The sequence below is a fragment of the Bidens hawaiensis genome, unplaced genomic scaffold (genome assembly GCF_021521415.1).
Source record: "Bidens hawaiensis isolate Kalapana, Puna unplaced genomic scaffold, B.hawaiensis_p1.1 tig00025968_1, whole genome shotgun sequence".
Taxonomy (NCBI): domain Eukaryota; kingdom Viridiplantae; phylum Streptophyta; class Magnoliopsida; order Asterales; family Asteraceae; genus Bidens; species Bidens hawaiensis.
In genome coordinates this window covers 244,804-271,924 of record NW_027494167.1, presented here as the reverse complement: position 1 = coordinate 271,924, position 27,121 = coordinate 244,804, and the positions used below count along the sequence as shown (strand labels likewise).

Genomic DNA, 27,121 nt, shown 5'->3' with positions numbered 1-27,121 from the left:
TGCAACCGAATGGTGGATCTATAGTGGAGAATCTACTGCGCAACTCAAAGCAAGTACCAAAGCTTCAAACAAATTGACTGAAGGCCGATTCTTGAAGAATGAAGTGGAGCTAGTGGTGTACAAAGTCAGATACCTGGAGTTTTGATATCCGAACATTTTGGATAATGGAATTCATTATCCGAATCCGTATTCGAAATTTCGGATATCCGTTAGGATAGTGAAACGGATATCCGAATTTTAAAAAAATATAATATATTAAAATAGCGAATCCAAGAATAGGATCTTTAACAATCACCATGTGGAGTTGAGCCAAAAAATTTTAAAATTGAATCAGTAAATTGAAACTATAACAAACTGTACATTTCTATATTGAAACAATCTAGATAGAAGTATAGAAAATTATGTAACTACAGGAGTCAGATTTCGTTAACTCATTACATATGAAATCTCAACCAGCGTGATATCCGGTTGTCCACCGGAGAAGGCGAGATGTGACGGCATCTTAACCACCACTGTCGAGTCGTCCTCTGGTGAGGGCGACCTGCGAACGCGTCTAATTAACGGGCGCTGATCCCGATGGACGATGGATGATGGTCGAGATTTGAAGAATTATAGGTTGAGATGGTTGTGTTTAAAATTTGAAAGGATAGGGTTTCCAGATAGTTCTTTTACTTATATATAATAAAGAATTAAACAAAAACAAAATTTAAGTTTTTAGATATCGGATATCGGGAATATCCGAAAGTTTCAGAATCAATATTCAAATCCGAATCCGAAATTTCGGATATTCGAATTTTCGGATAATTCAGATTCGGATTTTTGGATATTTTGGATTCGTATTCAGATTTTTTTGAACACCCCTAAGTGGAGCTAAAGAACTAGAAGGCTTCTTTGCAAAACATCGAAAACCAAGTAGGTCAGTTAGCCCAACTACTTTATGAGAAACTTCCCGAATGACTCCCTAGTAACACTATTACCAATCCTAACGCTCAAGCCAATGCTATAACCCTAAGAAGTGGCATAACTGCTACAAACAATTCACTATTACCCATCCGACAGTTAACAAATTCCAACCATTCCTAAACCTATCAAAGAACCTGTGAAACCATATGTTCCACCAATTCCTTACCCAGCTAGCTTGAAGCAGGAAAAGATGGAGGCACAATATGGTAAATTCCTAGAACTCTTTAAGCAATTGCATATTAACCTTCCATTTATATAAGCCATTTCCTAAATGTCAAAATATGAAAATTTCTTGAAAGAAATTCTATCAAACAAAAGGAAGATAAAAGAGCTATCCCACATGATACTGAATGAGGAATGATCTGCCATTCTCCAGAACAAGGTTCCAAAGAACATGACTGACCCAAGAAGTTTCATTATTCCTTGTTTAATAGGAAACTTGTTTGTCAACAATGCCTTATACGGTTTTCTCCAAGTTGAAAACATGTTAGTCAAAATCGATAAGTTTGTCTTTCTAGTTGACTTCTTATTCTTGACATGGATGAAGACACTTCCGTACCCCTTATCTTATGAAGACCATTCTTAGTTACTACTAGAGCACTCATAGATGTTTGCACCAGCAAATTCACTCTTAGGGTAGAGGATGAGGAGGTAACTTTTGACATAGGAAAGTCATTGAAACATCCATAGTACGCCGATTATTCAGCATACTTCATGGATATGTGTGAATCAATAGTGAGTTGTCATGATGGAAAACAATTGAGAAAGAAGCATTTGACACACAATTGATTGTGGAGAAGGCGCACACCGTTAATTCATAAGATCAAGTTATTTATCAAGAGGAGGAAGAAGAAGAAAACAACTTCGAGAATATTCGAAGAAGTAGATAGAGGTCTAGAGCCTAAAGCTAAACCCTCTATCTAAGATCCGCCTAATTTAGAACTTAACGAATTACCCAAACACATCAAGTACGCTTTCCTTGATGCCAAATCTCGTTTACCTGTCATCATTTCTTTCGACCTCTTGAGCGATGAGAAGGAAAGACTACTCAAAGTTCTTAAATCTCATAAGAAAGCCATCGCTTGAAAAATCATGGACATCAAACGCATCAACCCGTCATTATGCACTTACAAGATTCTAATTGTAGAAAATTTATAATCAGTAGTGCAACACCATAGACGACTAAATTCAAACATGCAAGACATGATAAAAAAGAAAGTACTCAAGCGAAGAAAGGATAAATGACGATAGTCACCGATGACAAGAATGAGTTGATTCCTATAAGAACCGTCACGGGATGGCGAGTCCGCATCGACAATCGCAAACTCAACGATGCCACTAGGAAAAATCATTTCCCTCTCCCGTTTTTTAATTAGATGCTCGAGTGTCTATCAGGAAAGATGTACTCCTTCTTTCTAGATGGATTCTCTGGTTATTTTCAAATTCGAATCTCTGCTAAAGATTAAGATAAAACGACATTCACATGGCCCTACGGCACATTCGCTTACCGACGAATGCCCTTTGGGCTGTGTAATGCTCCAGCTACTTTTCAACGTTGTATGGTAGCTATCTTTCATGACATGATTTACGATTCAATGGAAGTATTCAAGGATGAATTCTCTGTCTTTGCTGTTCCTTCAATATATGTCTTGAAAATCTAAAAAGGATGCTAGAAAGATGTGAGGAAGCTAACCTTGTGTTGAACTGAGAGAAGTGCCACTTTATGGTTATCATTCACAGGCACAAGATCTATCGAGCAGGATTAGAGGTGGATAGAGCAAAAGTAGAAACTACTTCCAAACTCCCACCAGCCACATCTGTTAAAGCTATTCAAAGTTTTCTTGGCCATGCGGCTTTCTATCGACGTTTCATAAAAGGATTTTCAAAGATAGCCTGACTGATGGTGTCTATATTATATATAAATAATATTAATATTTCATACACTTTTAATGGGTTTCGAGCTAGTTATTAATGAATAATATTTCTATTTGGCTCATATTTAAATTTTAATTGTTTCAAGTGTCCACGAGCTAAATTGTAGTATTTCTATTAAGCTTAAGACATACAAGTAAATGTTGGAATATATTACATTAATAACTATTATCCACCTTTTGAATTAAAGGGTTTAATTTTCTAATGTGACTTGAATTATTTTAACGTTACATAAAATGAAGTTAATTTATTTGGTAATTGAATATCATAGCAAAACACATGTTATGAATGTCTTATTGGTTTTGGTCATAAAAGTGATGATCAATTACTTAGCTTGTGGCTCACAAATAACAAAACAAGACTATGTAAATTAGAAGATCAGTAGACGTGCGATAATGCAAAATATAATTCCCATAGTCTAATTAAATTAATTATGGTGAAATTACATGGGCCATTGGCCGATAAAATCAAAAGGAGGTTTGAATGTCGGTGATTTAAGAAGAAAGAAAAGGTCAGACGCTAGATGGTGAAGGGTTTCAATATTTAAAGACTTTTGACGACTGAATTATTTGTGGAGGAGACGACATAAAGAGTTGGCGGTTGGAATATTGGAAGATATGTGACTTGAAAGACACACGGGAGTTCACCACCATATTAATAATAATATTATTATTATTAATTTCGGGTTTTGGTGTACATGAGAAATCGAATATAGGAGTTGGTGACTGTGACATCTAGAGAATTATTTGAAGGTGTTTTGCTCATTTGGTTTGATCTCTTGATTATTGTTTATTAAATCTTGTGTACTGAATTTTTTATTTGGATCATGTTTGTTTTAATTATTGATTTGTTTATTATTCTAGACATGGTTCTTAGCTAAACTATATGTACTACCTAGGCTGAGATGCATATTGAGGTGTAAGGCCCCGAACCCGGTAGCCTTACTTTAGCGTCGGATTTACTCATAAACACAGTTCTTACAAATCAGAGTTCATTAAAACTTTCGCGGAATATAAAAACTTTCATGAAACGTTACAACAATCCAAAATTTGCCTTAATTAAACATTCTTGTCTTTCAAAATAAACGTCAATTACATTAAAACATCTTGAGTCTTCAAATGCCAGTCTCCTATTCGCTCACCATGTGCCCGCTCAAGCTAGTTGTCTCATTCTACTCACCTGCGTGCATACTAAAAGTCAACTACGCTGAGTGAGTTCTAGTTAATCGGACGCCATACAATACATACACATACATACATATCCGAAGATACATATCCATACCTAACTAGTTACCCTTCTGTTCTACATACATACTTACTACCATACATACATACATATCTACAATCACTAACCTCAGTCTAACGAGAGTACGTTCATAGTCCGCCGTCTATACCTGTACTCAAGGTCGTGAACACGTAAAAGGTCCGCAGTCCTTACCTATGTTCACCATTTATGGTACGTGCAAGGTCCGCAGTCCTTCCCTATACCATCCTACATCCACAACACGTACAAGGTCCACAGTCCTTCCCTATGTTGCAACCTAAACCATAGCACGTACGAGGTCCGCAGTCCTCCCCTATGCTACCACAATACAAATACAGCACGTATAAGGTCCACAGTCCTTTACTATGCTGATGCCTATCTATAATACGTATAAGGTCCGCAGTCCTTAACTACGTTGTCGTCTATTATCTGTAACACGTATAAGGCCCACCGTCCCTATCTACGTTTACATCTATCATCTACTTTACATATAAGGCCCGCAGTCCTTAACTACGTTGTCGTCTATTATCTGTAACACGTATAAGGCCCACCGTCCCTATCTACGTTTACATCTATCATCTACATTACGTATAAGGCCCGCAGTCCTTAACTACGTCATCACCAGCCGAGTCTATGTCCGACAAAAGCTAGAGGGATTTGCCATCCTAACTTACTATGTCGAACGTAGAATTCACATACCATTCGTGTACCTGTATACACATACTTCACATATACAATAATTACATTATAGCATAAGAACACTCTAGGCGTTCTTTACATCATTCATTTAACACCCATACCTCTTGTCGATACGTGCAATATCCGAAGATCGTTCACGCCCCGACAAGTATTCATTTGTAATGTTCATACATCTTCGATATATAATATTCGTACCTTTATTTTTGACATGACAGTACGCGCAATATCCGAAGATCGTTCGCGTACCGACAAGCAATCATTCATATCCATCACATATATCACATATGGCATACACTTATCACTTAGGATAAATGTATTAACAACACATCGAGTATGCACACAGCCCCGAAAACATAACACATAAATGGGGCTAGAAACTCACCTGAATCCTGTTACGCTCTCCGTTAATCGTTATTCCCTTCTTGAGCTGTGCACGGCTAACTGTATAATATTTATATGTATCAATTAACTACTACTACTCATGTTGTATTTCTATCTTTATACAACCCACAACGAACGGGGGTCCGGGGGCAGCGCCCCTGGCAGCGGGGTCTAGGGGCGGCAGCCCCTAGCAGGGTCCAAGGGGCAGAGCCCCTGGCTGGGGTCGAGCTGCCAGGTCAGCTTGGAAAAATTTTATTTACATTAACTGTCTTAACACATTTTCCATTAGGTTTTTAATTTATTTTCTAATCGAACTTGACTTTAGGCAAAGTTAAACCTTAGGCGAACTTAGCTTTAGGCGAAGTTAAACCTTAGGCGAACTTAGCTTTAGGCGAAGTTAAACCTTAGGCGAACTTAGCTTTAGGCGAAGTTAAACCTTAGGCGAACTTAGCTTTAGGCGAAGTTACCAGCTAAGCGAACTTGGCAGTAGGCGAAGTTAAGCTTTGAAGGCGAAGTTACCAGTTTGCAGGCGAAGTTATCAGTTTGCAGGCGAAGTTGCCCAGTTCGCAGGCGAAGTTGCCCAGTTCAGCTACGGGTTTGGTTTTTATCAAGCATTTTGGCGATTTTAATACCCTTGTTATGGTTCGACATCACCCACTAACGTTCCCTAACCATTTCGTTCGTATATATATCCCGTATATACTATAAAGCTTGGATCTTTAAGCTTAAGGACATTCAATAAAACATACTTTAAAGGTCAAGAACATACCTTTTGTGCTCGTTTGGATCTCGTTTAACTTGTTTAATCACAACTAATCGTTTACTCTCTCTCGGATCTTGCTCGTTTCTCTCCCTCGGCCGCCGGCCGTATATGGCGGTGTGTGGTGTGTGTGTGTTTTGGAGTGTGTAGAGATTATGATGGAAATGAAATGAGGGTTTAGGGTTTTAGGTTGGTTTAGGGGATATTTATATCCCTTAAAGCCCATGGACCTAAAGCCCATTCTCATTTAACCCATCTCAATTAATCTAAATCCATGATCCGTTCTTTACTTGATATTAATTAATTAATAACGCGGAAATCACTAAACGTAACTTTCTTTATTCAACATTATAAATTTTAGGATGTTACATGAGGTTGTTTAACGGTTTATTTGGTTTTGATTGATCACATGAAGTATTATTATTGAAAAGTTTTATTTAGTTTGATCTTTGATGTGTTAAAATATTGTTTTCATATAATTTTTGCATGTGATTCCCCTTATTGCCTTGATTGATTGATTTTGTGTCGTTCGGTTAGGTCTTAGACTTTGTGTTTTTTTCTTGTCATGTTTAGGACTAACGTAGGAATCTTGAGTGCGATTAATTATTAAAATTCAATAGGTTCACCTTTCTTGCAACCGAGAGGTAATAGGGAGTCGGGTTGTCTCGCGTCTTTTTCAGTTTGGTTAGAATTGCGCTAGAGTGAATTTTGATCTTGTCCGGTTTAGTTTTGCGTGCAAATAAGTGTCTTAGATCGGGTTAGATTTTGCTACCCCTTTATCCCTAGAATTGCTAGTACCAATTTTAAGTGAGTTTTGTGTCGTTGAGTCCGATAGGAGATGCGCCATTAGGGTAGCTTAGTAATCTTTCCCAGTGCATTTATTCAATCTTCTTAGATTTGTGAGGGTTTGTTGGTGAGAGCGAGAGGTGATCTAGCGAGCTTTAGCGAGCCTTAGTTGATTATTTTAAGATCCAGGTGTCGTGTGATTAGTTAATTCTGTTAGCCGTTAAACTGTCAATAGGATTCTTTCCTAGGTAGTTGTTTCTCCATATTCGTTAAAACCTCGTTTAGTTTCATTATGTGTTCCAGTTAGTTAAGTTAAGTTAGTTTAAATTAATTAAAATACAATAATAAAATCAATTAAAAATATTTCAGGGCAGGACTTAGTTAGGGTTAGTATCCGAGCCACCTTTAGTTTCCTTGAGTTCGATACCCGGACTTCCTCACTCTTTGCTACACGCGACTGGTACACTTGCCGATTGTGTGAACTAGGTTAGGTTGTTTGGTTTAAAGCTTAGTTGCGATTGGTGTTTATATATATATAAATATATATATATGTATTCGCACACTTGCCGGGGACGTGGTTAGAGGCAATTAGAGAACGGCCCGAGTTAGGGACTTGTCTATTTGCTACTTGTTTTAATTTTGACTTTAGTATAAATTAGTTTAGTTAGTTTTTAGTGCCTTATTTGCTAATTGTTTACTTAGTATAAATTTAATTTTTCTTTTATTTGTAGTTAGTTAATGCGAACCACCAGAGTTTTTAGGATTCAAAAAACCTGAGAGAGAGTTTCGTGAGAGGCGCCGCGCCCAATCATCAGTAAGTGCTTCTTCATCTCCTTATTCACTTTCTACATCTATTGCCATTAGAGATATGGGAGACGAGCCCGATAAAATAGTAGTTGCCGACTAAGGTAAACCGTCCACCACCATCCGGACTAGCATCACCATACCTGCCGCTGATGGAGCTGCAAATGGGAACTGGGCGATCCCATCCCACGTCGTCCAGCTGATTTGAAGTTCAAACCAGTTTCACGGGCTAGCTCATGAGGGCCCGTCTAATCACATCGAGATGTTCGTTCATACTTGCAATACCTTCAACATAGGAAATCTTAGAAATGAGTCCATCTATCTTCATTTGTTCCTATTCTCTCTCACTGTGCCTAAAACTGTACTTTCCGAATGAGGGCGGATGAATCTTTTTCTGAGGCTTGGGAGAGATTCAAGGACTTACTTCTTAGTTGTCCTCATCATGGCCTGAAGACATTGATTCTTGTGGAGAAGTTCTATAATGGGCGACGCAGCACGCTAGAGAGATGCTAAATCAGATGGCCAATGGGAATTTGCTGAAGAACAAACTTCCTACCGAGTGCTTTGATCTTTTCGAGGATCTTGCCGCGAGCTATGAAGGGAGATAGACTAGGGCCCCGACCAATACAGCCAAAGGATTGTACGAAGTGGATTCAAACACCTCACTCCAAGCTCAAGCTGACTCACTAAAGAAAATGGTGAACGATCTCACAGTGAAGAGTGTTGTGAAGTGTGAGGTGTGTAGAGGCGGCCATGACACCATCGATTGTCTAGTGACCTTTAGTGAAAATTAGGAGGCGGTTAACTTCGTTAATAACACCTTTCGATCTCAAAACCTCGCCTTCGGCGGTAACACTAGCTGGAGAAATTAGCATAATTTTCGTGGAGGCCAAACCGGTGGCTATCAGCAGCAGCGTCGTGAAAACCTATTCACGCCGAGCTGTTCGGGACATGGAAATGCCAAAAAGGGTGAAAGTGTGTAAGGCCCTAGTCCCGGTGCCCTACTTTAGCATTGGATTTACTAAGAGTGAATTAAAACTTTTCGCGGAATATAAATTTCAACATATATTACATAATCGTTCAAATCTTTTCATAACAATAAAATCTTTGTCTTTAAACATAATTCCTCTAAAAACATTGTATGTGAAATGATAAGGAAGGGTATGTGAATGATAGGGATAGGATTAATTGATTGCTTTGATTGACTAACTTTTTAATGTAGAACCAGCACAAATAGACTCATATGGGGAAGTGTATAGGACACGGAAAGTAACGTGACCAGCTAATCACAACTGCCACTATTATTACCTGTTAGCCTTACTATCCTTGTACTAAATAATTCCTTGAGTGATGACGTTTATGTTTTCCTTTCCAGAATACGATGGCTGGATCTAGGGCAGTTGTTGGAGCAGGAGGCCACACTAGATGTCGTGGCAGGCCTTGTCGTGTCCAACAACCTTCGGTAGAAACAGCTTCCAACACCGGAGCTGAAGGAAGCGCAACTGGAAGAAACCCTGACAACAATAAAGGAGTTCAACTCGATCCCTTAATCCAAGCAGCTATTGTCCAAGCAGTAGCCATGGCTGTAAAAAACATGAATCCGGAAGGGTCTGCTGGAGGCCGTGAAAGAGCTGCTGAAGGAGCGGGAGGAGGTGGTAGGAATGATGACGAAGGAGTGAGGGAGGCTTCGAGTGTGGTAAGGTCTGTGAAGGTTGATGATAGGAAGAGGGGCCGAGGTGGGTGCAACTATAAGTCCTTCAAGGGATGAGACCCGCCAAAGCTGACTGGTTTGGGAGACGCAATCGCTACTCTTCAATGGATAACCACTATGGACAAGGTTATCCACATTAGCGAGTGTCGTCCCGATCAAGCTGTCGGTTACGCCACCCAATCGTTTGAAGATGAGGCGATGTATTGGCGGGAATCGATTGAGCAGAGAAGGAGTCGGGAGGAAATCAAGGTTATGAGGTGGGAGGATCTGAAAGAGTTGGTTATGAAGAAATTATGTGCTAACGCCGAGGTTGAGAGGGCGGAGATGAAGTTCCTGAACTTGAAAGCTGGGACGATGACACATCGTGAGTACACCACCGAGTTCAACCGAATGCCTAGGTTGGTGCCCGAAATGGTCAACACCGAGGCTAAGAGAATCAAGTGCTATGTGAGGGGATTGCCACAGAAAGTCCGCCTACTATTCAGGGCAAATAAACCTGCTACCTTTGACTCTGCTGTTGAACTCGCAGAGATGGTTTATGAGGACGTGGCTGCGGACGATGCTGTTATGGCGGAGGAAAATAATGATATGAAGTGGGCCGCTCCTGTTAAACGACCCGGTACTCAGTTTTGGAACTACAAGGATAAGAAGCAGAATGTGTGGGAGAAGAGATCGTGTAAGACCTACGGAAAAATGCATGATGGTGAGTGTAAGTGGAGTAGGATTTTTGATGTTTGTAATAAATGTGGAAAAACCCATGGTGGAGAATGCAGGATGGGGTTTAATGCGCGTTATAAGTGTGGGAAGGTAGGGCATTATGCCAATGAGTGCAGTGCGAAGCCAGCATGTTACAAATGTAGCAAGACAGGCCACATGGCGAGAGAGTGCACCGATGGTGAGGCTGGAGGTCCTGGGAAGAAAGATGCTGACCAAGCAAGGCCGAGCACTAGAGCCTACATGCTGACCCAGGAACAAGCTAGACAGATTCCTGATGTTGTGACTGGTACATTCTTAGTAAACGGTATTTCTACTTCAGTATTATTTGATTCGGGTACGAATAGAAGTTTTGTAGCTATGACATTTAGTAAACTAGCTAAAATGAAATGTTGCCAATTGTCTAAAGCCTTTATCATAGAAACCTCTAGTGTCACTTTAGTTAAAATAACGAAATTGGTTAAGGACTGTAAGATAGAGTTAGAAGGGCATGAGTTCCCTGCTACGTTGTATGTTATGACCTTGGGAGGGTTCGATGTAGTTTTGGGGATGGATTGGCTGTCTGATTTTGAAGCTCAGATAGAGTGTAAGAGTAGGTTAATAAAGTTAAAATCCTTGGATGGTAGTGTGGTGAAGGTTTATGGTGATAAGGAAAGTTCAGGGCTTAACGTCATTTCGATGATAAAAGCCGAAGGGTTATTAAGACGAGGGTGTGGTGCCTACCTGGCGTATACTGTCAACGCTACGGCCGAGACGAAAAAGATGAAAGATGTCCCTATCGTGCGCGACTACCCAGAAGTATTCCCTGAGAATCTTCCGGGATGCCACCGGAGCGAGAGATAGAATTTCTGTTGGAACCCGATTAAACAATCGTATCAATCTAATAACTATAACACTAACAGATCTCAGATATGTGGATAATCGATTAATACGTTTATATAGATCTAGCTCATACTTTCCTTAGATTCAGTGTTGTATGTGTTTATATATTATCAGTATATATGTATATCAATTGTTTGTATAATGTTAGGTTGAAGATCGAGAGAGCGATTGGACTGAATTCGATAATTAACTCTCAAAACTTAAATTAACAGTGAACAGTGTTCACTATATATAGAAGATAGGTCTGGTTCGCTAACATCCCCTAGCGAACTAGACACTACTTCGTTACATACATTAATTAGACGAAACACCCCCTGATTCATTAACATCCCCTAACGAATCAGAAGGGAATACACTTAATGTCTTAGTTCGCTAACATCCCTTAGTGAACTAGATTTTACACATAACGAACTAGATAATAATTAATCTAATTATTACATTAAATAATAAACAAAACGTTAACGAAAATTACAAAGACTCAAGACGCAAAACCGTGCACTAATAGACACCCCCTCTTCTTGAGCTCTTTGTCTTTAAATTATTTGAAGCGCTTGGACTGCCAGTCTCTGCAACTATGAATTCCATGCTCATGACACACATGAACAACTCGTTGGAATTGCATAGCCAGGTCATAGTCTTCTTGGCGCTCGAACAAAATATGCTTCCTGTGGAGCACGTCATTGTCTGTCTCTGATAAATTAACCAACCACATCGGGTCGATTACCTTGATGAGCTCAGTCTTCAGTCCTCTACCAAGAACAATGACGGCCTCGCCAGTACGACTGTCATAGTACCAGCGGTTGAATGAGAGATGCATGTCTTAAGGCATCGTCTTCACAGGAACCTGCTTCATCTTCTTTGGCGGCTTCACTTTCAGGACAAGTTTTCTCCAGCCAGTCCTTGGATCAATCTCGTCAATACGCTTACGTCTTGGGACCTGGGGCTTGAAAAACTTGAAGCCATGATTGAACTCGAACAGTAAGTGTTGATGGAACCACTCAGCTGTTCGGTAACCCCCACGATTGATAAATGGACGTCTCACGAGGGTACGAACATCCCACCGCGGTAATGTCAGAACGTCCCTTATCTTTTCATAGTACTGGATCACCTTCTCCCATTTGATTATACATACTTTCAGCTCAGAATCATAAAGCCAGGAGACAATGTCACCGTGTACCTTGGAAACAGTCTTGAAGGAGGTCACTTGGTTTTCTTTAACCCATGCAGCAGCTGTGTCTTTACGTTCTTGATCTACAATCCGATATGCCTTGATAATCTTACCCATTGCTTTAAATCTGAACCAACTCAGAATCTATTCAACAGACGGATCAAACGGTTTACCAATATAAAAACCCTTTCCTTTGGACTTCTCTTAAAGATGGTCTTCTGCTTCTTTGATTGTTTCTTCAATGAATACCGGAGCACCTTGATCAACGTTTGTGTGTTGATACAAGTTTGGATACTCCTCAGCAGTTACGTCTTCCATCTCAATATCCTCATCCTCATAAATAAACTCCGTATTAATCTGAATAGACAGATCATCTTCTAAACCTTCTTTTCACCACCTCAACATCTGGCTAAGTTTCTAACACGGTTAATTGTTCGTCATTAAGCCCAAGCAGTATGGAAATCTGCTCCCGTGTCAGAGACCTCTCCACAAACTCCCCAACCTCTATCTCATCCCTGTTAACCACACTTTTAACTACCCCCGATCCATCCACAAATATCACAGTACTAGCCGCAATCATCTCAATTGGATTAGCAGCAGTTCGATCTTGATATATGATAATCTGTTTACCCGAGTCTTCACCGCCACTAGTACCAGCACTGGAAGATGAACCATGCGATTTTTTAGGCTCACCTCCTGCACCAGACTCATTAGGGTCTTTATCATCATCTTTGATTTTCTTCAGGTCATCTTCTTTGCATGCCAGTTGAAGGATTAACTCCTCTTGTTCCTTTAATTTCACTCCCTAAGACTCAACAATCGTACGCAACGACTTAGTCTCTTTCTGACAAAATGAGATATAACTCATCAGCCGTCGTTGATTCTCCATAAGTCTTTCTTGGTTCTGACGATTAGCTGCCATTTGGTTTTCATAAAGATGTAGAAGATTCAGCAGCATCTCAGTCTGACGGTTTGATGGCATTTTATACAGAGATGGATGAACTGGTTGGATAGGACCTTGAGGTCGAGTGATTCTGATAAACGAGACATCACTTGGAGGTGGTGGAGTAGGAGGATGAGGAGGAGGAGGCCTCATCGAGGGTGTTGAAGGGACAGTAGACACTGTAGCAGGAGGCCTTGGTATTTCTGATAACGCCGTTTGTGGAATTACACCAAGCCTTTCATGTGACACCAACGTCGTCGTCAATGTAAGCATCGGAGTGCTAGTAGTAGGCGGCACTGTTGAGCGTTGATTTGTTGATTGACGTGGTGGTGGAACCCCAAAAATTACCCCAGCCCCCACTGAAACACGTCTCTTCTTTGATGTCTCACCAGTTGCCACCGCTTTCCCTTTCCGTTTCCTTTCTTGTTAAGCTGCAATGGTGGCAGCTAAAGCAGCATTGACTGCCTCTTGTTGCTCTTGAAAAGCAGCATCACTAGCTCCACCATCACCATCATTACCATCATCATTCCCATCATCATCTTTCCCATCTTCACGCTCGGAATCCGAATCGTCATGGATCCAACGTTCATCAGGAGGACATACATAATTCGGATTTATTATATGACCAATCATCCGTTTATGTTGTGGCTTCTCCTTTCTATAAGTTAACATTCGATGCACAGTTTCAGATGTCATGTGTTCCATATGAAGTAAATCGTTCACCAACGTCTGATCAATAGCCAAATTCGGAATTAAATCTTGAATAATCAGATGTAGAAAGCGAGGATCAATCAAGAAATTCTTTGACTGAAGTGTTTGCTGAACTTGTTCTCAAATGATCAAAGACTAGTTCCGAGAAGTTAAACGGCTTGTTCAAGATCAACGCTACAAAAGCTGACTGTAAGCTAAGTCTACATTCGTCAAACCCACCACGACGGCCACTCATACAATGAAGTAGAACATGTAAAAGATATTTGTATGGTGGACACAACCCGTTCTTGTTCAACATAGATTTATGAATGCCACCACCATAACGCAAGCGTGTGAATAAACCTTTAACCAGTGGCTTGTCGAATTCACTTGGGTTGTTATCATTATCACCAAATTGAAGTACGCGGCGAATAACCTCAACATCAATCGTAATCGGGGTTTGATTGATTGTAGCTCGAATGTATTTATCGTCCTAAACATATTCAGCTGTTTTCCAAAATTGCCTGATAATACTCAGATACACTTTAGGTCTAGCAGTTATAGCATAGTGTATCACTGAGCATCGTAAGAAGGCTAACATATCCCCAAACAAATCCACATTTACCACATCTTGATTCACGTAAGCACAGATAATATGTTTCTTGTCAAATGGTAGTAAAATAACATCGTCTTGTTGCTCTTGTTGTGGTGGTTGAACTTGTTGCCCTTGATCGGCAATTGGTGGATCTTGATTTACTTGATCAGCCATGTTTACTGTATAAATATAAACAAATATGAGAAATGTGAAGACGTAATATGTATTAAACATCAATATATGTCTAGTTATTTATAAATGGTGTATATTCAGTGTCAAAAGATATGTGTATTTAATTTATTTACGAGTTCAGACGATTTAAATACTTTAATTATTTAATTAAAACTGAATGTCATTCGTTAAATATCTCACTGATTCGTTACTATCAGGTAAATAAGCTAACGAAGTAGTCTTAGCGAATTACTATTCAAAATGACGAACTAAGGATCTAGTTCGTTATACTTTTAACGAATTCACATCTGATTCGTGAACTCCATTCTTCGCTAAGCTAGTTCGTATATGTCCTTAACGAATTGGACACGAAACAGTTTCAATTAGCTAAGGAGAACGAATGGTCCATTAATTAGACTTAATCTTTGACCTTCAAAGTCAAAGTCAAAATTGCGATGAACACAGATAGTCAACAATATGAACCCAGAAGCAATTAGTCCATAATTATCGTTGAATCATCAAGACAATGAACGTTTTGAACTCGGAAACACACAATGAAGCTCATGGTGATGAGATTGAGACTCAAAACCCAGAGATACTGAGGTTAACCGAAGCAAACAGAAACACAGAAACTATGTAAACATAATCAACCCGGCAAACTATAATCAAACGTCGATTAAAGTCCACCAAGGGTATCGAAATCACATTCCGATTACATTGAAACATTAATAATCTATATTATCACAATGGTGCATAAACAATTCAGGGTTTAAAGACTCGAAAAACCTTTAGACCACAAAAGTACATAATTCATCTATCAAATCACACTCATTTTTGACGAAAATCACATCGCGATGATCGTCTATACCTTAGACACACAGAGATATCCTTGAAATGTCGAAATGTGAAAGTCGAAATTTCAGAGAAAATTTTGAATATAGTTACTTTAGGGTGAAGGAAGAAGACGAACAGTGAAGGACTGTTCGTGTTTCTTGTCCTATATAACTTAACACGCTACCCGAGATACACAGTGTACGAATTACGCAATTCGTTTGAATTTTAAATAACGAATTAGCTAATTCTCTATTCCAGTTCGTTACCTTTGGGTAGCGAACAAGACATGATTCTTGTCTTGATTCGTTAAATATGTATAACGAAGAAGGGATGATTCGTTACAGAGTGCGAAAGCGAATTAGGTGAGCGAACTAGAAACCAGTTCGCTAAAGAATTACCTAGTTCGTTATCCATAAATAACGAAGTAGCTTTTAACGAATTAGAATCTTTATTTAATTTTAAATTAAATTAAATGAATTAAATAAATAAAATTTTAACTTAAAAGAATTACCGAGAACCGTTTTATCCCGATAACTAAGTACCTTAAAAACCGTTTCATTTTTACGAAACATAACTTAAAAGCATTAAATAATATGTAAAGTACGAAAAATAAAATATTTTTGGTATTTTGTAAAAAATTAAAGAATGTATTTACAAAAGAATATCCGAATTAGAAAATAGACAATCTTTTTGTGTTTTTCAATGATTTATCAAAAGCAGTACATATTTATGTGTTTTTGTTGAGTTTAAGCAGAGAATCATATTGACCAAAATGCCCTTCCATCACAGTTTTATATTTCAGCGATATTATGACTGGCGTTAAGTCGGTCATTGATATTGTTGTCCACTTAAATCTTATAACAAACCTTCGAGCATTTTTGTGATATGATTTATGGTTCAATTAGCGCACAGAATATCAGAAACTATCAGCCCCTAATCTCGGTTCAAGCTTAATTTGATTTTAACCAAATCACCCCAAATTGACTTAAACCATTATAATGTTGATCAAAATTTGAAACCTTTTGAATATTTGAGCAATGCATCAGGTTTCCTTTACTGTGAGTGAGTATGCAGGAGTCCATCTATCGGCTTACATACATTGTATCCCCTGGGGTCCGTTTCTTATTGGTATTGAGACGCACACAAGGGAGGAACAATTGTATGACTAACAGCGGATTTTGATCAAGTCAGTAATTTAGATTGTACAGAGTACAACAGTGATCAAGTTTAATGACTTTGGGTTTGCTCTAAGAAGCGAGTGAAATATTCATGCTTTTGAATACCCAGATGATTAAGCCGCATAAAGACTCACAGTGTCCAGAATCCTAACGCTTGTTATTTGCTTTATTATATTTTTGGGTTATCAACAATAATAAGGCTTGAGTATGATCGATTATTACATTTCTGCCATCTTCACCGAGACTTTTGCTAGTGACTAAAATCTCTTTCAATTTGGCTTTTCTTTAAGTTTATATCACTTACTTTACTCTAGCAGCTTGTTTAAGACCTATCAATGCACCAATGATTAAGCACACAGTCTTTTAAGCTTATTTCTTTCTGAATTTGGGGTCAAATAATCAATGTACTATCATTTCCTCTTTTTGCTTCAAAAACCCAAGATTTTGAGGAGCATAAAGCAAAATGATTTAAATTGCCCCAGTTAATTTAAGTTCATAAATTAATGGCTATCCTAGTCATCTACAAGTAGAGAATATGACCAAAACATGCAAGCACGCTTCACAAACTTAAATAACTGACTAAATTCTCATCTAAAAAATAAAGTAGAGTGCTTAACGAACGCCCCAAATACTTTCCATTTGTCAGATAAATGGCTAACCCGAAGATTTCCAAGAGATTATCAGGACCAAACATATACAAGTATATGTTCTTCAAAATAGAAGCAAATGACATAATTTTCAGTGAACATAAGCAAAAATCTTTTTGGTTTTTTTCTTTACAAACTAAAAACACAATCTTTTTGTCTTTTTCGGATTTTTATTTACAAAGACAAGAAAATTCACATTCTTTTTGACTTTTTCAGAAAGTTTTATGTACAAACAGAAATCACAATCTTTTTGGAATTTTCTAATTTTAAAATGCTTTTGTTTTTTCAGATATTAAAATAAAACAAGAAAGAACAATATTTTTGATTTTTCTATGTTTTCTAATGTTTTTGGGTTTTATCTATACAAACTCAAAGCATAATATTTTTGTATTTTCTAGAATTCACCCCCTAAAACCTAAAAACAAAAATTATAAAGTAGAATAAAACTAAAAATAAAGATAATCATCCTAACTTTAGGATCTCAGCAAGGGTCTTCAATCCATTTAAACCAAGCAAAAGTGTTAAAATGTGTTTTATCAAACGCTTTGGTAAATAGATCGGCTTTTTGAAAATCAGTGTGCACTTTCTCAAGATCAATTAATTTCTTTTCATAACAATCCCGTATAAAATAATATCGAATTTCGATATGTTTCGTTTTAGAATGTTGTACGGGATTCTTGGTGATACTAATAGCAGCAGAATTATCAATCAAACTGGGAGTAGTAAGAAATTTCAAACCGTAGTCGTGAAGATGTTGTTGTATCCACAGAACCCGGGAACAGCAACTCGAGGCTGCAACATACTCAGCTTCGGCGGTTGAAGTGGAGACCATTGTCTGCTTCTTACACTGCCAGGAAACAAGCCGGCTTCCTAAGAATTAACATCCCGCTGTAGTAGACTTGAAATTGATCTTGCATCCTCCATAATCTGAGTCTGAGTAAGCGGTAAGATCAAAAGTATCATCTTTGGGGTACCATAACCCGATGTCAGGATTTCCCCGTAGATATTGCAAAATACGCTTGACCGCCGCCAGGTGAGTCACTCGGGGACTAGCTTGGTACCTAACACATAAACAAACAGCAAACATTATGTCGGGTTGAGAAGCAGTTAAATACATTAAATAACCAATCATAGCACGATAGAGGGTTGAATCAACGGTATCCTCCAATTCATCCGGTGATATATTGTGACCCACTGGAAGAGGAGTAGAAGGGATTTTTCCGGCAGTAATCTTGAATCGGCTCAAGACGTCGTTCACATATTTTGTCTGATGAATGAAGATTCCCTTCGTAGACTGATGAACCTACAACCCTAAAACGAAATTCATCTCTCCCATCGAGCTCATCTCGAACTTGGTCTGAATAGATTTCTCGAACTCCTTACACAATGAATCGTTTGTAGACCCAAAGATTATGTCATCAACATAAATCTGAACGAGTGCAGTCAAAAGTTCCAAGTTTGAAGCCGTTATCCGTCAAAGGATCGGCGAGCGTGCCATACCAAGCTCTCGGGGCTTGATGTAGACCATATAATGCCTTGTTTAATCGGTAAACACGATCAGGATAATCAGGATCTTCGAAACCTGGAGGCTGTAGAACAAACACTTACTCATGAAGTTCGCCATTGAGAAAAGCACTTTTAACATGCATTTGATACACTTTGATATTCTTGTAAGCAGCATAAGCCAGGAAGATTCGAATTGACTCTAATCTTGCAAATGGAGCATAAACCTTAGTGTAATCAATACCCTCTTGCTGATGAAAACCTTGCACCACCAAATGTGCCTTGTTTCTTACGATTACCCCACGGTTATCTTTCTTACACTTATATACCCACTTTGTCGGAATTGCTTTCTTGACTCTAGCAGGTTTTTCAATAAGATCCCAAACACCTAAACGTGCAAATTGTTGTAATTGTTCTTGCATAGCTTCTACCCAAGAAGGATCTTGTAGAGCCACACGAGGAGTTGTAGGCTTAACTTGAGATAGAAAACAAGTAAATTTAGCAACAGTTGCAATTTCAAATGCGTGTAAGTCAGCATGAGCACATAGAGCATTATTTTCACTTGAAGAGGCAATTTGATGTCGTGTCTGAACCCCTACATCAAGATCTCCAATAATATTTTCTTGTGGATGGTAATTATGAATCCTAAGAGTAGGATTTTCAGAAACAACAACGTGTTCAAATAAGTTAGTATAATGTTCACCCAAATCAGGAGATGAAACATTATTATCATTCACAATTGCATTATCATCAGATGAAGATGAAGCAGTATCATAATGAACAGAAGAGTCATGATCAGGTTCTTCAGTTGGAGCAACAAATGGAGCTTCAACATCATTGGAACTTGCAAATCTTGGAATTTCCAAATGTTCTTCAAAATAAGCACGGACTAAATCTTCATCTGGATGATCGATTGATGGGGTAAATGTATTAAATAAGCTGTCGTAGTCAAACATCCAGTCGGGACCTTTCCCTTGAGGAGGAGTAATGTACCATTGACAATCCACATGGAACCATTCCTCAACTCAACCAGATGTAAAATTATATACCCTTTTCTTTGGAGATGCATACCCCAAGAAATAACCTTCGATCGCTTTTTCCTCAAATTTAACCGCATCCTTCTTCAATATTTTACAAGGACATCCAAAGGGTTCCATGTACTTTAAGTTAGGCTTTCGATTGTTCAAGAGCTCATAACTTGTCTTCTTGAGTCGTTTAACAGTCAAAACCCGATTAAGCGTGTAACAAGCTGTGTTCACCGCCTCATTCCAGAATTGGATAGGAAGCTTAGAATCAGCGAGCATAGTTCTTGCAGCTTCAATCAAGGTTCTATTCTTTCGTTCTGCAACACCATTTTGTTGAGGTACATAAGGTGCACTATATTCACGGTGAATTCCCTTTTGAACACAAAAGAAATCCAATATAGTGTTTTTGAATTCAGTTCCATTATCACTTCGAATTCTCCTCACTTTTTGTTTGTAAAGTGATTCGATCTTAGTGATAAGATTTTGTACCAAAACAGGCGTTTGATATTTCGAACTCATAAATAAGACCCATGAGTATCTCGAATAATCAACAGTCACGACTAGGCAATACCAGTCTCCAGAAATACTAGCCCGATTCACTAGACCGAACAAATCCATATGAAGTCGTTCAAGTGGAGTATCAATGGAATTCAATACCTTAGATGGGTGCGATTTCTTCTTCTATTTGCCTTTCTTACAAGCAACACAGTGATCGGATAACTTAAAGTTCTTCAACGACACCCCCTCTACCAAATCGTTTGCCATTAAATAATTCATCTTTCGAACATGTATGTGACCCATTCTTCGATGCCAAAGTACGGAGTCTTTCTCGGTTACTTTCGAGACAAAACACGTTTCGATCGATGTTGATACTTTAGAATTCATATTCAAGACATAAATATAATTTGATCGTGGTGATCGCATGACAACCATGTCCTCGGGAATCATATAACCCGGTTTAAGAATAAGAAATTCTTTATCTGTAAATACTGTAGTGTATTGCTTATCACAAATCTGCGATACACTTAATAAATTATGATCCACTTTATCACAATAGTAAACCTTCTCAAACGTAATCTTTCCATTTGAAACATCACCCTCCTGTGTAATCATACCCCCAGAATTCCCAGCAAACGCCACATAGCCCCCTTGAATATTTCTCACATTTGATAAGAGGTTGAGATTTCCAGTAATATGACGAGAACATCCACTGTCCATGATCCAGTTTTCACCAGAAATGGTCTTGGATGAACCCTACACACAAAAGAAAATGATTAGTTCAAAAAGGCAGCCCAGTTCTCAGTCTTGGGCACCTTTTGGTTTCCTTGAGAAAAGTTAACTTTAGCTGCATTCAATTGTTGTTCAGCAACTTGGGAATAAGTTACAGGTTTCTTCGACTTTCGTCTTAGATACGCAGCTTGAACCACATTTGAATTAACATTTTTTCGTAGTGGTTCAGTAGGAATAAACTTAGGTTTAACAGAACCATGAGTTTCATTCATATGAACCACTTTTCGAGGATGTACATCTGAAAACATGATATGAGTATCATCAGCATACGACACTGGTCGTTTTAGAATCTTCTTTACTACAAGAACCGGCTTAGAGTGGTCCTTGATAAAAGGATGAAGATTCTGATGGATATTCTGGCTACAATTTCTTACAACATGACCATGTTGACCACAAAGAAAGCAACTTCGCATGTCTACACGATGATGTTGAGAAGTAGTTAGAACGAATGAAGCAGAATTTTGATGATGACTCACATTTTTGGTCATGCTCTTAGCAAACTCATCAGATAATTCAGATTTCTTTTTCAAGTAAAAATCTAAATTAGAACAGTTCGAAAAACATTTCAACGTGTCAGTTCCGGTAGATTTTACAAATTTAACTTGTTTAGCTTGTTTTAAAACTTGCTTTGCTCTTGTCATCGGATCTGATGAAACTGATGTTTTTGCATGAGCATATTGACATTCAAGTTCACAAACCTTGGAAGTTTCATTGTAAAACAAACTCTCAATTAGTTCAGGTTTAATGATACTAATTGGAATGTCTTTTTCAGTGAACATCATATCCATCCCCTTTAACTTAAAAACACGAGCAGATGACGGCTTAAGTGCACTAGGATTTATAAAACACAACAAATCCTCATCAGAAATTTTGGGTTTTTCTGGTTTCTTAGCCTTCACCGGTTTGACAAAAACATCTTGCTTCATCTTAGTTGTGTGCGAACCATACACAGCCTCCTCAAATTCATGTGGTTCACACAGTATGTGATTAGAACTTGGAATGTTCTTGTTCTTGTGTATAATCTCAGGTTCTAACACATCCTCGATGATAACTTTGTCAACATTTTCAACAAAAACTTTGTTGCTTTGAACATGAGGTTTCTGAGAAACTGATTGGGTTTTAACAGTTTCAGATTTACTTTGTTTAGAATTTTCTAAAATCACAGGCTTTTTAGGAATAACATCTTCTTCAGTTGGAGCAAAAGGATTAATTTTATAATCATTGTGAAATGGTGGTGGAATTTCAACAAAACCTATCCCTTTCTTAGAATCCTTTTGTTTTCCAGAAACTTCAATAATTTCATTCAACAAGAACGAGGACTTTCGAAATTTACCCAATTTGTTCTTTAACTCAAGAACCTCATTCTCATGCTCGGTTATTTTCTAACGATGTTTCAAGATTTCTTGAAACTTTTGGTCATTGATTGTCATTTTCACAGATAACTCGGCTTTAAGATCATGATTGCTTATAGTTAATTCCTCAATTTTCTCTCTCGAGTTGATTTGAGAGGTCAAGGATTGCCTATAAGTATCTTTTAAAGACACAATCTCTTTTAACAGATTATCATTTTGAAGTTTTAATGAGTCTATCTTTGACTTATTATATTCACAATCAACACATGATAATTTAGAATTTGAATTACTAACCTCGCTTTGTTTGGCCATGCAAGCAGATGTAGCAGAATCACTGATCTTAGCCATACAAGCAAAGCTAGTTGGAAGCTATTCACTTTGATTATCAGATTCAGACTCAGTTTTAGCGTCAGGAGAAACTTCACTTTCACTTATATCTTGTGTGTATTCAGGAAACCCAAACATAGCTAGATTAGCTTGATTATCATTGCACAATAGTCGTTGTGACCAATCACCTCCATCAGCTAACACTGCATGTGACCCAGAAGTAGACGGTTTCTTTTCAGTATCATTGACTCGTGGTGTAGAAGAGTTTTGATTTTGACCACGAGGACCAGTATACTCCTTCTTTGGCTTGTCACATTCTTTCGCAAAGTGTCCGAATTCTTGACAATTATAACACTTTACCTTCAACTTGTCAAAACCCAACTTCTTATTCAGAGCAGGAAGATCTTTTCCGGTCCTTTGCATGAATCTTTTTACCTTACGAACAATCATTGCCATGTTCCATTTTAAATCCATGAGTTCAAGATCATCGGGATCAATTTGATCATAGTCTTCATCGGTTAAATCACTTGTTGCAATCTTGCTACTCACCAAATTCTCGTAAGAAGACATAAAGACAGACAAAAATGCAAAGTTTTGTTCAGCTTCCTTTATGTTTACATTAGTTTGAGATGAGAATTGACTTTTAGATGATGAAGTTCCCGATTCTCCAGATGAACCAGAGATACCAGAAGATCCAGTATTTCCAGCTATGTAGAAACAGGGTCGTGGATCACTATACATTGTAGTAGCATTCTCACTTGCAGCTTGAGTAAGGAAAGCAGTTAGTGGAGAAATAGTTGAACTTAGAGGCATACTACCACCATAGAAAGAAGGATCTTGACTTTCCTTAGAAGATTTCTTGCACTTAAAATCATATTCCCTAGCTTCAATCTTTTGTAAGAATTCAATAGCAGTCAAATCTTCATTCAAGAAATAATTATTCTCCTTGAGAACCATTAAGAATGTGGAATAAGAACTTAGAAGTACACTCTTAATAGTGTCAATTTTATCTCCCTCAGAAACTTCCAACCTCATCTTGTCCATTTCAGCAATCAAGTGATTGAATCTTGTTGTCATTTCTTCAACTGTCTCACCTTTGAGTAAATTAAAGTTTCTGAATTGAAACTTAAGCATCACCTTCTAGCTTTCAGCAGTATTTCCCATACTTCTCATTCGAATGTGTTGAAAAAAAGAAGCACATATTTTTATGCTACCCACTTGATGAAAAATATTCTCAGGCAAAGCCATGGTTAGAGTAGAATAAGTTTTTGTTTCTATCTCTAATGCTTTCTTTTCTTCAACTGAGTATTGTGAAATGGCCTTTGGTGTATAACCAATAGTCTCATATCCAATCATAGGAACTGTATAGACTTTATCTAAACAATAAGAACAGTCCAGATGAATTGATCCTAGATGAGCACGAAACCTAGGTTCCCACTTGGCAAAGTCACTGAACTTCATCAATCTTGGACATTTCGAATGTGAACCTATCTCGGTATCAAGTTGTAACATTTGTTGCATCAACATATTTTGAGACGCCAATGCATACATACCGGCCATCTTTGACAAGTTTGAAAATTTAAGGATGTAACTAATCAAACAACGAATAAGATTAACGAATTGTGAACAGTTGTAGCGAACTGTGAACAGGAAAATAACGAATCAAATCTTAACGAAGTTAAGATTGATAAGACAACGAATCGCGATTGAGTTTAACGAATCAATCAACGAAACAAAAAGTTAACAAACCAGAAATTCAAACTAACGAATCGAATAAGCGAATCACACAGAATCAGCTTAGCGAGTTAGGGAATAATCAGTAACGAATCACCAAGAAAAACTTAGCTAAATAAGATAACGAGTCAGCTATAGTTGATAGCGAATCAACTATAACGAATTAGGTTGTTACAACCGTTTGTAACAAACTATGACACCTTATGCCACGTGGCAAAGGTTGTTATGACACAAATCCCAACGTGGACGCATGTCACACAAATCAGTTAATCCAAGTAACGAATCAACTGACACGAACTAACAAATGATACGAACTGGCTAGCGAATCACTTGAAAGTTATGACGAATCAACTAATTTAGATAACGAATCAAAGTGAGTAATAAAACGAATCACCATGAAGATGATAGCGAATCAGATTCATCTTCAAAGAAAATTTCCAGAAATCTGGATTTGTTTAACACTAAACCCAGAAACCCAGAATATGTAAATTTGTAATACAACCTCGATTCTTAACCAAATCACACAAATGACCTACCAAAATACTCGTAACATCATCGCGAATCTAATACACTAATCCTCGATACCAAACAAATCCGATTGCCAATCCAATTTTATCACAACATAAACTCTGTTTCGGACTTAAACCAAAACCAATACCAATCCACTCAAAACCAATCCAAAACTCAATTCCAAATCACAAACTCGTACCAATATCTTAACCAACACGAATTCAATCCAATTCGTCCATAATTCAATCAATTCAACATAAATTTAATTCAAATTCACTTGAACAGAAAACTAACAATATCAAAATCTAATTAAACACTGAATCAAGTGTAACTGAGCTCCAACAGCTCTGATACCACTTGTTGGAACCCGATTAAACAATCGTATTAATCTAATAACTATAACACTAACAGATCTCAGATCTGTGGATAATCGATTAATACTTTTATATAGATCTAGCTCATGCTTACCTTAGATTCAGTGTTGTATGTGTTTATATATTATCGGTATATATGTATATCAATTGTTTGTATAATGTTAGGTTGAAGATCGAGAGAGCGATTGGACTGAATTCGATAATTAACTCTCAAAACTTAAATTAACAGTGAACAGTGTTCACTATATATAGAAGATAGCTTTGGTTCGCTAACATCCCCTAGCGAACCAGACACTACTTCGTTACATACATTAATTAGACGAAACACCCCCTGATTCGTTAACATCCCCTAACGAATCAGGAGGGAATACACTAAATGTCTTAGTTCGCTAACATCCCCTAGCGAACTAGACTTTACACATAACAAACTAGATAATAATTAATCTAATTATTACATTAAATAATAAACAAAACGTTAACGACAATTACAAAGACTCAAGACGCAAAACCGTGCACTAACAATTTCAGATAGATTTAGTGTCACACCCCCATCTTAGGCCTAGAAGTGCGACCAACAGTTGATACCACATTTGTAAATAAATCAGAGTTGCGTTAACTTGCGGAAGACTTTATAAAACTTTAAGGATCAAAATGTAATATATATATATATATATTCAAAAGACTGGATTATAAAAATACCCGTTTAAGTTATCAACAAAACATTACTTGTTTATAATTACAAACCACCATTTAATATGTTAAGTTTATACAAAACAAATCCGAGACATTGGATATTCAAAGCACTTCGTCATTCCAAGCGCTAACTTTGTCCACCTGCAAAATGTAAATAAAATACGTCAGCAACGAATGCTGCTGAACAAGCTAACGCTAAAATAATTTCCTTTACTTAATTACCCCTCGAGGCTACGTCTGCCTCGGCCCATCGTGGCTTAGGAATAACAAAGTTAAATAACACATTATAAACTCGAGTCTCTACACTAGGTCACCTCAGCAAACACCGCAGCGTTCGACTTAGTTAAGTACCCATAAGTATACACATGGTCTTGCTTCCTATAGGAAAGCCTCCTACGACCAAGCGTGGTGCGATGTGACCACCGCGTACTACCACATATGTAAGGATCCAGACACACATATACTACAGCCTGAGGGCTAGGCTTATACCCTTATTTATAACGGTTTTAGGAACACGTAGTTCCTAGTAAACTGTTTTCATTTAACATGTTTGACTCATTTAAAATAAGTTTATAAAAGTTTGGGGCGTATTCACCTTTTTTCTTTGGGATCGGCTTCAACACCGTCCGAGGGTCTTTCCCTTGCTATCTCGCACCTATAGTACGAGTATAATCTTTTATTAGTCGGATATACAATCCGGCTTAAGACCTTTAGTCTTGTTCTATACCTTGATGAACCTTTAGTTCATATATCTCATTTACTTGAAAACCTTTAGTTAAAAAGTAATTATAAACCTTTACTTTATATAAAAACCCGACGTTTTCTTCTTCTCTAAGAAACGTATTCTTTTTCTTTTATTATTTAAGAATACTCATTATTGCTTAAATAATAATTTCATAACAAAGAATATACATATATACTTACACACATATATACATATTTACAATTTATCCTTTTATTCTTTTCTTTGTTATGTTTATATTTCTTTTTATCGAGGTATCGAGTATAACCTCGACTTTAATGTTTAAGCCTTTATAATATTTCTTTATTATATTCATTGGCGTTTAAGCCTTACCTTAAAGGCTTATGAAAACCCTAATGATTCGAGCAGCACTCCAACGCCGCTTTACTTCTTGATCAATTCTTTTCTCGACACGCAAATCGGTGAACGCCAATCTTCAACACTCATTGG

General features: G+C 37.7%; 1 pseudogene; it reads right to left on the bottom strand.

The window, feature by feature from the left end:
• Positions 1-7,937: 7,937 nt before the first annotated feature.
• Positions 7,938-8,037, bottom strand: LOC143572558 (small nucleolar RNA R71; annotated as a pseudogene).
• Positions 8,038-27,121: the final 19,084 nt, after the last annotated feature.